Genomic DNA, 14,493 nt, shown 5'->3' with positions numbered 1-14,493 from the left:
TCTACGCTGGATATATCGTGAAAATAAGGGATGATAGTACTGTTTTTTTTAAATTCTATTTTACAGGTCAACAAACATAAGAAACCATCAATTTTACCCCTTATATAACGCCTTAAAAATTTCAGTATGACTTATTTCACAGGGGAACTGAAATCCGAGCGAAATTTACGCTAGCCGTAACTTTACAAAGAAGCGTTTTCGGACATATGTTTGTACGTGAACTTTTTCCTTTATTTCAAGATCTAGAATCGGTTCCCAAATTATTTCCCTTTCTTCCTAAATCACCCTGTATTTACGATAAATAAAATAGAACTGATAGTTACCGTTTATTTAACGTTCCATTTCGGACAAACCTCAAATCAGGTGACTTTTTATTAATACAAAAGTGCACGTTAAAACAATCGCACGCGCGCGAATAGAAATTTGATATCGCATATCACTAAATATTTAAAATTAAATAAGTAAAACGAATGAAAATTGCAACAACGGGAAAAGAACTTCTCCCCCTGTTACGCTGAAAGACGTGGGTTGAATTCCCGCCTAGTTATGGTAAATGTATAACAAAACAATCAAAACGTAATTAATAGCTGAACCGACTTAAAAGTGAAAAATAAAATTAATTACTCGATTTCCGTAGCTGAGCGGTAGCGTCTCGGCCTTTCATTCAGAGTACCGGGTTCTAATCCCGGCCAGATACGGTATTTTTCATACGCTACAAATTTCCATTTTCACGTTCCCGCTTTAGAAGTTTCTTTGTAAGATTTTGCGGTGAATTATTTCATCGATCGAAAAAAATAAATAAATAAATGAAATATAAACATTTTATAGATAGATGGTAACAGTGGCGGATTGAGTCATCATGCACGCGTATCAGGAAGTTGTTATTACGTCTAATGTTTGACATAGCAGAACTGCGGTTCAAATTCAGTAAGTTAAATTAGTAAACAATAGCGAACCGTCTCTTTGTAATAGCGAAACCAAACGATCTGCTACTATGTACCTCATATTAAAGCGCAAACAAATCATCCAAATTTTGAACCGGCATCCGGGTTCAAAACTTTTTTCTTTTTTGAAAAGCAACTATCAATGGAATAGTATGATTTTCTCATACGTTCATAAGTACGAAATTTACTTCCCCCCCCCACCATCAAAACACTTTATCTTTTCTTTTTTGGGATTCCTCAGACGTAAAACTTCGAGAAATTAAAAAAAAGACCATACCCCTTTTTGACTGATTATCATACTTTTCCTTCTTGCAGTATACCTTTAGATCTATGCCAGGAAAATAGAATGAAAAATATTTTCGATCGGTTTATACATATATTCTGTGTATTTTTAAATTAAAAAAATTATAATAAAAAGTCATTTAATAAAAATTTCCGAAAAAACTTATAAGATGATCATTAGAGAGAATTTATCTTAAAAAATAAAAAAAAACGTAAAAAGTGATCCATTTTGTTAATAAATAAATAATTCAAAAAGCATAAAAAAATAGTTTCTTAATTCACGTTTTAATTTTAGTTCATTTTTACTTCCTTGTATGAAGTAAGAAAGTATTGTGATCGCGAAAAATTACGATATTCAGATTTCAACTGAAATATCCATTTTGACCATCCCTGAATCCAATTTGACTACTTTGGGCGTGACGTCTGTACGTACGTATGTACTTAAGTATTTGGCATAAGTCAAAAAGATTAGCCGTAGGACGTTAAAATTTTGTGTTTAGGACTGTTATAACATCTCGTTGTGCACCTCCCCTTTTGATTGCAATCCACTGTACCAAAAGTGTCCAAAAAAGACCAAAATCTAGTTTCTAACTGCAGTAATAAGCCCACATTGAAAGGATTTCAACGATATATCATAAATGGTATTTATTTTCATTTGCTCCAGTTATAGCCAAAAAAAATTTTAATTAATGAAATATTTGAGAGAGGAAAGGACATCGGTTAAAATTTCCTTTTTCATCTACATTTTTTTATTTTTTTTAAAATTTATTAATAATTATTAACCTTTCATTATAAAAAAAAATTACGATGAATAATAAATCAATAGCAAAAAAAAAAGATAAAATATCTACAATTATTAATGAGATAAAATTTTACGTATTTACATTTAAAAAAAGTGTAAGTGTAATTTAATAGGCGTACAAAAAATCATGTGTTGTCAACATCAGATTCTATGTAGTTAAAAATTAATAATATTTTTACATTAATCATAAATTTTTAATTTTTTTTTTTTTAATCATTTAATGGTATTAATTTGTAAATTTATTACAATTTTTATACTCATTCATTAAAACAAGATTAATTTTATCTTGTGGTTTATGTTCAGCCCAAATAAAAAAATTGGTTATTAATGTTTAAAGAGCATTATTATTTAAAATTTCCTTTTAATTTCATGGAACAAGGATTATTTTTTTTGCACTGTGAGTATGAGTGTGTATTTGTGTGTATGTAATATATATATGAAATAAGAGAAATACATTTATCTGACAAATATTCGCTCCAGTGAATTTTATACGTGTTTATTCTCTCAAAGAATCGGACTTATAAAACATATAACAGTATGAACGCATCAGGAACAAATGGTAGCATAATTTACAAATATAACTAAAATGAAATGTGGATGACAGTATAGAAAAAGTTATTTTATGTACTAATATTTATTTGTAAGAAACATTTCATCTAGTATTACTAATTGTAATCAACATGTGGATAAATAAAGGTTATTTATATATAAAACACACACACACACACACACACACACACACACACACACACACACACACACACACACACACACACACACACACACACACACACACACACACACACACACACACAATATATATATATAAACTAGGTAATTTGCTGCATTGAACTTTTATCAAAACCCAATTGATTTTGTACTTACCTTACATACAAGTTTGGTTTTAATTATTAGTTTTAATCACAAATTAATAGTAATACTACTCTTAAACATATTCCTGAATACCTGAATAATATTTCACATTATAATAAATATAATAATACCAATTTATAATGTTTCAAACGAAAGCAAGATTTAATAAAACGTACAGTAATGTTTTGACAGACCAACAAGCGTTTAGGAAGGTTAAATTCTTCAAACCGGCGTTCGTTAATTTCCGCGTACATTCGTTCAAGCCCGTAGCTGTCTACATACATCTGTTTTTACATCATGTGTTTAACTCTGGGTCGGTTACTCGAGATATATTTACCGACTGACTACCTTTTTATAAAATAACATTATAAAACGGATTTTTTTAAGATATATGCATTACTATTACAGATAAAATTTCTTTCTTTTTTTATTTTTATTTATTTAAATTACTTATTTTTTTATTTCATGAATTAATTTACTACGACGATTTATAGAGAAGCTTATGTATAGGAATATGGAAATGGAATTTAGTAGCGTATAAAAAATGCCATGCCTGACGGGAATTCGAACCCGGGATCTCCGGATAAAAAACCGAGATGCTACCACTCCACCACGGAAATCGACGGGTAAATATATATTTTTAAATTATATAAATAATTAAAATATTATTATTATTATTATAAGTATTATTATTACTTCGTTTAATTTTATGTATTTGTTTGAAACATTATGACGCGTAAATTTTATTTACTTTTTTAGGGTTCTATTGAACAATTTTTTTATTTATTAAAACATTTCTTACTATAAAAAAATATTTTATTACGTTTATCCATCATTAAACATATCGTTTTAAACGTAATTCTAAATGGAGTGCATTTATACACATTATTTCTTTTAAATTACTTTTTTCTTATGATAATTAAAAATCATACAATGGCTGTCATCGATACCGCCTCTAGAATAAAACCTCTCAACAAGACGAAAATTTTCTCGAATTTTTAAGTGATAAAAATTCTTCATCAAGACCATATTTATCAAAGATTTTGTCGTGTAATATGAGATGTAAAATTTTGCCATTATCATATCATAATCGTTTGCCGACCTACATTTAAAATTGTTCAATATTTAAGCGTTTTGACCGTCCATGTCTCTGTGACATAACAGCACTGAAAACCAAGAAGACGAACCGTTCGCATTCGACGGTAACGGTTCGAGATAATGACCGCATAAGTGTTTTCATCCTAAGGAAAATCGCTCGAGATTGTTCGGTTCAAATTTTAATTTCTGCCAAAGATTCCCGGTTTATTAACACATATGTTGTTGCAGTTAAGATATACAAATTTAGCAAATTTTTCCACGAGTATACATCTTTATTATTCTATCGCCCCGAATATCACTTCGCTTACTGACCGTTTAATTAAGTTTGAATAAAAGTTTTCTTTTTCCTGTTTAGCCTCCGGTAACTATCGTTTAGATAATTCTTCAGAGGATGATATGTATGAGTGTAAATGAAGTGTGTATTGTACAGTCTCAGTTCGACCACTCTGAGATGTGTTGTTTAATTGAAAATCCAACCGCCAAAGAACACCGGTATCCACGATCTAGTATTCAAATCCGTGTAAAAATAGCTGGCTTTACTAGGACTTGAACGCTGGAACTCTGGACTTCCAAATCAGCTGATTTGGGAAGACGTGTTCACCGCTAGACCAACCCGGTGGGTCAATTAAGTTTGAAATTTGTTACACGTAACGATATTATAATTAGTACCAAGGAATCTTTACCGGAGTTACCGTTAATTATATCATCAGCAAAGATTATAAAAGATTGTAAAGAAGAAAAAGAAAAGATTATATTATACGTAGTCGATTATAATCGTTAAATATTTTTCCTTCAGCGACCTCAATCAGCCCCTTAATAAATATCTCATTAGAATAGTTTTAATGTTAACTTCATTCTATTATGACAGATTTTTCGTTTGCTGCTACTTTACGTCGTATCAATTAAATAACAACCCTTGTGAAAATGAAAACGAGCTTGCTATTTATTCGATTTAAAAAGGCTATAAGTTAAATAAATAAAAGATAACGGTTAAAAGAGATATTTAAACTGAATTTTTGGATTGTTCTACGTACAGCTATGGAAAATAAAAATTATTAGTTTCGATTTACATTACAATATATTTAGTAAAAGATTAAGATTTATTTTGTTTGTGTATTAAAAAGCTTTCATCCTGAGAGAAAAAATTTCAACAAATTTATTTTTCTTATTTAAGGACAGATGGAAATACGTTTAATATTACAACTTGTTTTTATGTGTTTATATATCTATTTATCGGATATATTCTCGTAACTTGATCCGAAAAATGAAGTATTATTTTTAATGAAGTACAAATATTAAGAAAAAAAGGCTTTATAGTTTAACATGGAAACAAAATGTTTCATCGACGTACTGAAACTTAACTATTTTTTTTTTTTTCAGTTTATATATTCAGAAACCGATTTTTTCTAAATGATTTATCGGTATTCTATTTTTTAAATCGTACATAAGTAGATATTTTATAAGTATTTTTATAAAACAATAATTTGTTTTTAAAGGTATAAACGTTATAGCTGCAGAAAAAGAAGTCGCATCTGGACTTGAATTTCTGAAGCAAGCCCTGGAAAAGCTTTGTGTAATCTTTGCCGTATATCAATACCTTATGCCGGTGCGACGACTAGTAATCTATCTCGTCATATTAAAGTTAAACGCCCGGGAATTGATATTTCAAGACAAAAAAATTCTTGTCCTTGTGATTATCGTATTTCAGAAACGCATTACGATTTAAATCTTACGTCTATTGCGATTTATTTTTTAAGAAAATATTCATAAATAATGAATATAATTTCCTTATGGCTTTTTTTTTTAAATATAAAAACTTAATAATACGGCTCAAATTTTGCGTGTCTGGATTTTTGAAAATCTTTGTGTTTTATGACCAGCGGCGGCTCGCGTATAGGCACTGTGGACTGCAGCATTACCTGTTTTCGCTTAATATTATCGATAACATTTAATATAACGAGTCCTTTTTTCTTAAATTCTTTCTTTATACTTGTACAATATATAATAATCCTTAAGCTTAATGTCAGTAGCCATCCCCCAGTTTATGAAAAAGATACGAAAATCTTTGTACGGAATTGTGCGCTTCACAGTTCCAGCGGCGTTGTGTTTAGCTGTTGTGCGCATGCGCACATAGGAAACTGCCAGGAAGAGAAAACACAGTCGCTCCCGCAGAGCCCACCCTGGCGTGCCGGCGGAAAATAGTTTTCTTTTACGCCACGTGTTTACGGAAACTTCCTTTTTCGTTCGCTTCTCTAATTCGATCATCTGCGGAAGGAATGCGAAAGTGTTTATTTGTCTTTTCAGTAGCGATCAGAAGACTGCTGAAAGCAAGGGCACTTTGATCGCCAAATCAGAAGGGCTAAAGAGAAGATAATTAGTAAAAACTAATAACGAATTTGTTTCTGCGTACATAGAAATTGAAATTAACCGCCGTTGGAGTAAAGTGTTTTTAAGCGGAGATTTTATCGCCTAATATTACTAAAAAAATATTATCTGTTGACATTTTATTATTTATTCGATTAAACCGAATAGGCCTTTTAAGCGTAATATGCTTAGAAACGGTGGGCCGTATTCTTGAATGTAATAAAGTGTAGAATTAGATTATTATCCTGCTTTCTGCTATCGATTCATTCTTGTTTTCGGTTCTTTTATTTTACAGAAAACTTTAACCGCGGCCTTGAAAAGGCTAAGAAAATCAACTTCGTTAAATTTAGCTACGAACCGCTACCGTTCATGTCTGTTTCTAACCAAACGACACGATTTCAGCGATGAAGAATTCCAGAAACCGGGTATCTCTCGATCGGATGGACCGATTTGGATGAAATCGGCACGATGATTTTTTGTACGTGACGGCGATTAATTTGTCACGATAGGTGTAGGAGGCAAGGAGATGTGGACCTTAAGATCCTGTATCTCAAAATTTTATTCAAAGGGCAGAAATGTTTCCTAGCGAACATATTTTCCGGTATTATTCAATCCCCTATAAAGGGATAAAAATATCCTTTTTTCGGTTTCTCGCGCGGTTGGCGAAAGGACCTGTTGGTCTGCCTAAATTATATTTGAACTATATTTCGACGAAATAGACTTTTCCGTTATCGGTCTAGAAATGTTAATCGCTGAAATTACTTAATTTTTCATATTTACTTATAATTCTAACGTTACATATTTGTTAAACTGTTTACGCCGTATCAAAACAGTACATACTGAGAATATTATTAAGCGACGTCAGGAACTGGGCGGAGCGAAAGCACGGTAACACAGGCTACGAATTTACCCGGCTCCTGTCTGGACATAGATGTTTTCGGGAGTCGTCGCTCCTCGATCGCCCCCTGGGGACGCCTTCCGGTCATACGGATTCGGATAGTAGAGTGCCTGTGTGATCATGCAGGGACTGTACATATCATATGGCTTAGATCCGGGCCCTGCAGGATAGGGGGGCAGGATTTTTAGCGGGGGAGAACCCCGCACTGCCATTAGTGCTGGCCTGACGGCGGCTGGCAGAGCTTTTTCCTCCCCCTGCGGAAATAGAAAAAAAAATGAATATTATTAAAAATACTGATATCAACATTTTATTTTTATTAAATTTCAACTCTACCCGTATTCTATTTTCCCATTTTTGACAGCTGTTTTTAAACGCTGTACAGAGAAGTGAATACAGTATAAAAAATTAATGAAACTTATAGTAAAATCCAATATAAGTTACGTAAATTAGCGAGCGATTTAATAAATAAACCTCGAAAATGAGAAAACTATTTCACAAGAACAAAATATTTTTTATACATTTGGTAAATATAAAAAGCATACAAATGCTGCATAATAAATATGTACAACTTTATCCCGGTTTCAAAATTGCCACAATAAACACTTCTGTTTATATATTACTTATATACGCTATTTAATATATACGCTGTTTAATATATTACTTATATACGCTATTACTATCTCGTATCAGACATATATATATATATATATATATATATATAGGTTATCCACGTTAAAAATGTACATTTATTCCTACTGTGGAATTTTTAATCCCCATAATAATACTAGAAAGGCAACAATATTTTTAAGAAATTATATGCATAATAACTTTTAAAATACGAGTAATACATAATTTCTTATTTTTTACCGTATTTTACGATAATTTATTCAGTTAACGTAGTTTCTTAAAATTTTTGGAACTCTGCTTCAGATCGTGCTTAAAACATAATTAACGTTTCGTTACTTATTCCGTTATATTCAATAAACGGATGTAGAAATTTTAAACATTTTAAAAGATTTATTACGTTTTTTAACGGGATTTAAAAAACATTCGGTAGAATAAATCCATAATACATCCATAGATCGATTAACTCATTCCAATCAGGAAAAGGAAAGGTGGATATCGTTTTGATAATAACCGTAAATTAAAAGAAGATTTCCATCTTTGAGTTAGTGGCGTTTTTATTTCTGTAAACTACAGGTACGTAAAACTGATAGGCGACGGTCGTAAACGTATCAAACAAATATCACACCTTTATAAAACAATGCAAGCAAAACCGACATCAAAATCCGTTCAGCACGCAACACCCGGTCGGTTTACCGAAAACGATTTGAATGGATTTCAATTAAACAACAGATTTTTCTTTGAAATTACGAACGGTAACGTATTCCTTATAAAATTATGATCATTTCCGTCTTCATTTTCTCAATTTATCAACCATCGTGTCATATTAGTAAAGTTTTCATCGGTTTATTATCGTCTGCGAGTAAACAGTAATTTTATTTGCAATTATTTCTAAATTCGGAAAAAAAAATTAGGTTTGAATTACGGACAAAAGTAATAGGATAGCTGCCGTAATTACAATGAAGTTAAAGTTAAAATAGAAAGTAATTGTAATGTTTACAAGCCGTAATTTTAACGATAAATATTGTTCGAGCTGGTTGTAAGTAATAGTTTTGATGAAAAATGAGATATTATTTGTAAATTACCCGTCAAGATTGCGATTATTATTTTAAGATAGGTAAATCGGATTCATATTTTAAGTTTTTTTGTTATTTTTGCGTAATAAAATAAATGTTATATCCGTTGAAATGTTATTTTTTGAAAAATGCTTAGTAAATTTTTGGAAGGCGTAATTTCTTTTTTATCTATTTCAAGAAAAATTGCCCGTAATAACGAATAAATTTGAGCGGTGCAAAAAAGTAGATTTCTTTGCTTGCGAATTCCGAGTTTTTATAAAATGTTTATAGCGCCTTAGAAATTAAAGAAATCTGCATATCAAACGGAAATATTTATAAAACAATCGAACTTTATGTTTCAACCTGGCTCGGTTCTTTTAATCTTGGAGATGGCAGTACATCGTATCTCATTAAATTTATTATTTTTATTTATGTTTTTTTAGTAAATTAACCGGAGGCAGGGGCAATTTTTTTTTTTTACCTTTCTTCACCCCTTTTGAAAAATCGAAGTCTGTTTGTTGTTATTTATTCGCGTGAAAATTACACACATCAGAGAACCAATAGATTTACCGCTGAAAGAAAAATCTGAAAAATTATAAATACGGATTCTATTATTTATTATTAAAAAATGTTACGCGCTTTTTAAGTGTGTTAACATTTTCCGTTGAAAATACATTTTTTTAAAAATAATATAAACGTTCTTCTGGTAGCGAGTGATCTTTATTTAAATATTCTACATTACATTACACAATTAACGATTACTAAAATTACAAGCGATAACAAAATTCTAATAGATATTTCAGTAGTAATAATTTTTTTTTTCTTTTTAACAGGTGACAAATTAATTTTATCTAAATCTAATGTTTTTAAACTTATATAAAATTCTGTGCGTCGAGACTAATCAAAACTTAGTTCATTATATAATTTTGGATGCCCGCGATTTTTATCGCATACTGTGGGTTATTTATTTATATAATTTTACCGTTATTAGGATCGATAAGATATATTCCTTAAAGTGTTTTAGTTATTTTTTACTTATAATTTACAACTTTTATTTTTACGTAAAAGGAAGTATTGTAATCGCGAATAATTTCGGTTTTCAGATTTCAACGGAAATATCCATTTTCACTTGTTTTTGCGTGACGTCTGTACATATGTATGTGCGTACGTAATTACCTCGCGTAGCTCAAAAACGATTGGCCGTAGAATGTTGGAATTTTGGATTTAAAACTGTTGTAAAACATCTAGTTGTGCACCTCCCCTTTTGATTACAATCGGATGAACCAAAAGCGTCCAAAAAAAAGCCAATATTTAAAAAAATTGGATTTTGGACTTTTTCTTAACTGCAGTAATAAGCTCTGATCGAGAGGTTTTCTACGATATATCGTAAGCGGTACTTGTTTTCATCGGTTCCAGAGTTATAGCCCCCAATAAAATTTTAATTAATGAAAGAAAGCGACCCCACGCACTCGTGGGTAAGATTACCCTTTGCGGGCCCAGTTAAGGGTTAAATTAAAAAGTTGATTATATATTTAATAATGTGTACATCACGCGAATTTATTTTATTTGTTTTTCCGATTTACATTTAAATTACGGGTTCGTTTATTAACTTCATGTAGTTTTTAACTCTTAAGTAATTAACCGTTTAAAACAATATCTTTTTCACGTGTAAAGAAGGATATATTTTAGGTAAGAGGGCCGTATTAAAACCACGTGTTTTCGCGTCCCTCAGTTTTCTGTTTTTATTAAATATTTATTAATTAAATATTTACTCGATTAGTATTAGGACATAGAGTATATTTCTGTGAACATTTTCAAGTGATTTGATCAATTTTAGGACGATTCTGTGATTTATTGTAGAATTTTACGGTTTTTAATTTTAATATTAATTTTTAATAGCCATTTAAATGTTTATAATAAATGACGTATAGCTACTTCGATGACGCCATCTTTCTCGTTAAGTGTGTGTGTGTGTGTGTGTGTGCTGCCAGGCCAGCTGCGCTTCCCTACTCTGTTGCTATTGGTGCAGAGGGGACACGTGATGCGCCATGCTGCTCTGCGCATATCAGTCACTGCTATGTAGTTAGTGCAAGAATTATATAAAAATAAAAAACCTAGACTTTAACGTAATATCTGTTAGAATTACTACTATTCCAGGAATACGCTTGCATATGCTAAATACTAACTCCTCCTTCACCCAAAAATACCCGGGAGCTGCTGATTACAATACAATACATAAATACGAGCCTTATAAAAATTTAATTCGCTAACGTCTAAAAATCTGGATTCCTGCAACTCTTTCTTGCGTAAAGTAGTGGGTTATTTCTATATAAAATTTTACTATTATTGGGGTCGATGAGATAGGTTCCTATTCCTTAAAGTCTTTTCGTTATCGTTTCCTGATGGTCTGATCGGGTAGCGGTTACGTAAGATAAAAGAAAAACATAATAAATCGCTTAAACGCTATTTAAAGTTTGTTAAATTTATAATTATATACCAGAATCGCAAGAAGAGTTTACGCGTCAACTATAATAAAGGAAAACAATACGGTAAATAACATTTACGCTACAAGAACAGAAGACTAAACAGAAAATATTACACTCTGCATCGAATACAATTACATTCGCAAATACAAAAATAATAAAATCTAATTTTACCTTTTTTTATTATATTCCGGCAATCCAGAAACAGCCGCGAACCGTAAGTAAGAATTAAATAAAATATTTATATAACGTAAATCTTGTAAAGAGCTTAGCGCAATGATTTATCGATAACAAAACATTTACACTGCACAACCGACGCTTACGTACTCACGAACACAAATGCTCGATAGATTGGTAACATCGTCTTCCCCACCCATATTATTATTAACAATAATCTTGCGTGTGTAATTCGTTGGTAAGTTCACATTTGTTGACAAATTCTAGCCGGTATTGCGAAATCGACAAAACTGCTGTCTGCGACGTGTGTCCTTGACCACAAAATCTAATAATTTTTATTTTTTCCTTTTGCGGCACACTTGACAAAAAATACTGCATCTCTGTTATATCCGTTTAATTAAATTTTCATTAACATCTAAAGAAACATATTTACAATTCTTATTTGTATCGCTAGATTAAATAATAAAATCTTCACAATTTATTTCTCGATCGATATTATTTCAAATGAGCATAAATATTTCCATTACTTTTTGTTAGCACTAGACTAGATAGGGAATCTTGGAGAACTGCATCAAACCAGTCAAATGACTGAAGACAAAAAAAACTTGTTTTTCCTTATTCTAATTTTTGTTGATACTATTCCAGTCGCATAAAATATCAGTTACATATTATTCATACAGTCGATTATCCTACTCTCTTAGCCCTACTTTTTCTAAATAAGATACATCCCATATATAGTTTATTTTTTGAATTTTTAGAACTCAAAATCGTATTTTGAAATTTTAAAAATTAACTGAGATTACTAATTTTCCCTACTCCATACCCTGATGTTAGAATATTCCTGATCTGTGCTTTTCCCCTTATCGACCTAGTATCTATTAACTCTCTCTCCTGATCGAGCGATTTTTCATCCGCGTGTTTGTTACCGATGTACTGAAGCTTCATTTCTTCAAAATTTTCTGTTAGTTTTCGTTGCGGTACATCATTATGGCCGATAATGATATTTTTCTGTCGATTATCGTTTCACCTTGGACGATCTTAACTTTGCCGTTCTTCATTTTTCTATTAATTTTATTTCAAAATATCTATATACAATACATCGCCCGTAAATTTTTAAGTATAATATAACGAATTATATGAAATCAAAGAGCGATTAAACGATCGCCAACAAAAAACAAATAAACGAAATGACGATCAGCTCCGACTTGGCAAGAATATTGTGCGACAATATCAGAAGAGTAATGAACTAAAAGATACAAATTTTTGCACCTTATTAAAGATCGGGCATGCATGTCTCAGTGTATATGTTGTTGTTCTTATGAGGGTCTATTTTTCAGTCAGTCTGTAATTAACTTTAATTAATGTAAATAAAATTAAACAGAAATTAAAGTAGAAAATCCAAAAATAATACGATTATAAATTATAATTTTCAATTAATATTAAATAATCAGACACTTCACCAAATCTATTAGATATACACGTTTTTAAAATTCCATAAAATTTTATTTCACTAATAACTTCTGATTTTTTTTTTCCATATATATATATATATATATATATATATATATATATATATATATATATATATATATATTATTATTATTATTGAATTGTAATTTATTGTATTTATTATTGTAATTTTTTTTTTTTAAATAATGGGTTAATATATTAAAGCAATATATTTAAAATAAAAAAAATGAAAGTTAAAAAAATAAATAAAAAATTAAAATAAAAAAAACGTATGAAGTTTGATTGGAATCGATGAGCCTTTCCTTTAAGATCCAAACATTTCATAAATTAAAATATTATTTTAATTTCGATCGCAATCGAAAAGTGTGGTCCACAATTAATGTTACAACAGCCCTAATCTAAAATTTCAACATCCTCCAGCTAATCGTAGGATTCGTTATAAATACCGAACATTTTCGGGTAACCCATCTTTTTCTTTCTTTTTCCTGTTTAGCCTCCGGGAATTACCGTCCAGGTATTACTTCAGAGAGATATGTATCTGTAAATGAGGTATTTGTACAGTCTCAATTCGACCGTTCCTGAGATGCGTGGTTAATTGAAATTCAACCGCCAAAGAACACCGGTATCCACGATCTAGTATTCAAATCCGTATAAAAGTAACTGATTTTACTAGGACTTGAACGCTGGAACTCTCGACTTCCAAATCGGCTGATTTAGGAAGACGCGTTCACCACTAGACCGATTCGGTGGGTTAGTAAACATCACTGCGTTGTGATGTTAGTGTCCATGTCTGGTTCTTCGAACGTAAAAATTATAATTAATCTTAACGTCAAGCCTATCTAGGAAATATATTTAATGTAAATATAGTCTTATGAAAGCAAACAATACGAGGTATATTTTCTCCTCCTTTTAGGTAATTAGTTATAAAGGAGGTAATCTCCTAACTCAAAATTTGTGTTAAGATTAACCTTCTCGGCCGTCCCTCTACCGAAGATTTATGACTTATTGTTAAATCGTCATAGCTATTACGATAATAAAGGAATTACTTAAAACCGATTACGGTCACACATTACTGACATCAGATATTCTTTATTTCTCTGTTATAGCATCCATAGAAATGTAGTCCCTACTCCAAATTATAGAACGTAGGAAACCCCCTTAGTTCTTTTGCTTTTCTTAACCGCCTATTAATAATCTGCCTCAAAATGTTATCGTTAATTTTAACCCTCTTCGCAGAATTTTCTGTAAAAAAAATAATGTGACGAGTAAGAAAAATCACCTAAATGTATCGATTAAAATTTATTTCATTCCTTTTTCATCAAAATGAAAGGCTTTCAAGAAACAAATGTATCCTGTGTGCTCTTTATTTTGCGCTCGTAAGTAACAAACATCTTTACCGTTGTACGATCAATTCTAATTTATC

General features: G+C 30.8%; 1 protein-coding gene across 1 annotated transcript in view; it reads right to left on the bottom strand.

Moving 5' to 3' along the window:
- Positions 1-11,778, bottom strand: part of LOC142319751 (uncharacterized) — a 154,628-nt gene extending 142,850 nt beyond the window's left edge. Inside the window, exon 1 of the mRNA XM_075357377.1 lies at positions 11,598-11,778. The gene's annotated coding sequence lies outside the window, so the exon portion shown is untranslated. The remainder of the gene's footprint in view (positions 1-11,597) is intronic.
- Between the last annotated feature and the right edge of the window lie 2,715 nt (positions 11,779-14,493).

The sequence above is a fragment of the Lycorma delicatula genome, chromosome 2 (genome assembly GCF_047948215.1).
Source record: "Lycorma delicatula isolate Av1 chromosome 2, ASM4794821v1, whole genome shotgun sequence".
NCBI classification, from domain to species: domain Eukaryota; kingdom Metazoa; phylum Arthropoda; class Insecta; order Hemiptera; family Fulgoridae; genus Lycorma; species Lycorma delicatula.
This window is presented reverse-complemented; position numbering and strand designations above follow the sequence as displayed.